Here is a 1,813-nt window from a genome sequence, read left to right as displayed (position 1 = left end):
GCACTAAGAAAGGCACTCAATATTACTGGTACTGGTGCTTTCGGGTTTTGGAGAGGAATTACTTTGTTTATTTTTTCTAGTCATGGTAAACACTAATAGGGAACTTGCATAAAAATTAAATATGGATAAAAATACTATAAACCGTTATTTAATATTTTAAAAATACATCTATAAACTTGAAAAACTGCCAATTCTACCTGCGGAGTAATAAATACAGGCCTATAAAGTCGGCGTAATTCAAATTCGACTCGAAACGCTCTCCCATTGGTTGTGACGTCACACCGTGCGTCGGACTTGGCGCCAGGATTTACGATACCCAAGCCATTATAGAATATCAAGAATATCATTTTGTTTCTTTGAGTTTTTAATCGTTGCGTACTTACGCAGTATTCCTGAGTGTTTTAAATTCTTGTTTTTTGGGTTAATTTTAAATTTTTTAATTAAAAATGACTGATGAAGGTTTTTCGAAAGGACAATCGGACAATTTACCCACCGTGGATATGTTTATGGTTGCAACTTTCATACAAAATGCAGAAGGCTTTTCTCTTGGAGAGGTTCGCGGTGTCAAAGCTAGCAAGTACGTATATATTATTCATTAACTATATAATTAACTATATTATTCATTACTATTATACAGGGTGTTCGGCACATGAACTGTCAACATTTTTTAGGATATTGTAGGGCTCGTTTGCGTCCGTTTAATAGTCACGGTTAACGAAATATGATTTTTTAATTTTTTTTCCTCAAATTACCCAAAATACGGCCTTTAAATACTTATATAAATATAAATTTTGTAATAATGTCTGTGATAGCGCCATTTTGTTATATTCTGTAAATTTTATGTTTCTGAAGACTGCGAGCTTCATTTTGTTTTAAGAATTTCTCTAGATTATGGTCTTTTTAAAGTATGCTACACTTTATTTTAAAAAATGCGAGGGTATAAAGGCGAGATTTTGGGTAATTTGAGAAAAAGAAATTAAAAATCATATCTCGTTAATGGTGACTTTTAGGACTCTTAGGTTCTAAAAGTGAAAAGGTAGCAAATAACGCCTACAATATCTCAAAAAATCTGATGGTTCATGTGCCGAACACCTTGTATTTCACATTATTCTAACTAAGTTAATGACAAAAATTTTCTAACAAAATAAGAAAATAACTCGGAAAATAATGCAAATGTATAACTTAATGTGAATATGAACCTTATAAGGAGCAATAGGTATTTTGTATATAAATTATTATCATCAACTTTTTTTTAATGTTACCTAATAAATTTTAGTTTTTATGAATGTTTGTTAAAATTAAAATTATTGTAGATAAGGAAGAAAATCTTACAGAGACTCCGCTATAGGATGGGTCCAAGTCAAAAGGTGTGATTAAATATGCACAGTTAAAGCTAAAATAACACCTGAGCATAGTGTGAGAAAAAAGCAATATGCTGTTATCTGTACTGTGGATGAAGAATTGGAAAATATTTTAACTGTTGAATGTCATGATTGTGTTGCTTCTTCGGGTAGGTATTACATATTTATTTGTATCATTTTATCTGGGCATTTTGAATTAGTAATAATAAATATAAAAACAATATATTATAACGTAAATGTACTTTTTGTAATTCCAGGTGGATGTAAGCATGCCATTGCTTTTTTAATGTGGCTTCATAGAAGGAGCGAAGAACCTTCTTCTAAATAAAAAAACATATTCAGGTGAATGTTAAGAGACAATAACAAATTTATTGATTAAAATTAGTGATGTGAGAACAAGTATATTCTCGTTTTCATATCACTAATTAAAACTGATTTAGATTAAAACCTGA

At 30.3% G+C, this 1,813-nt stretch overlaps 1 long non-coding RNA gene across 1 annotated transcript; it reads left to right on the top strand.

The window, feature by feature from the left end:
- The first annotated feature begins 430 nt into the window (after positions 1–430).
- On the top strand, positions 431–1,813 carry LOC126749237 (uncharacterized). Its single transcript, XR_007664940.1, has 3 exons — positions 431–577; positions 1,314–1,510; positions 1,619–1,813. It is a non-coding gene; the product is annotated as an uncharacterized LOC126749237 (long non-coding RNA).

This window comes from Anthonomus grandis, chromosome 22 (assembly GCF_022605725.1).
Source record: "Anthonomus grandis grandis chromosome 22, icAntGran1.3, whole genome shotgun sequence".
Classification (NCBI taxonomy): domain Eukaryota; kingdom Metazoa; phylum Arthropoda; class Insecta; order Coleoptera; family Curculionidae; genus Anthonomus; species Anthonomus grandis.
Note: the sequence above shows the minus strand (reverse complement) of the source record. Positions and strands in the feature narration are given on the sequence as shown.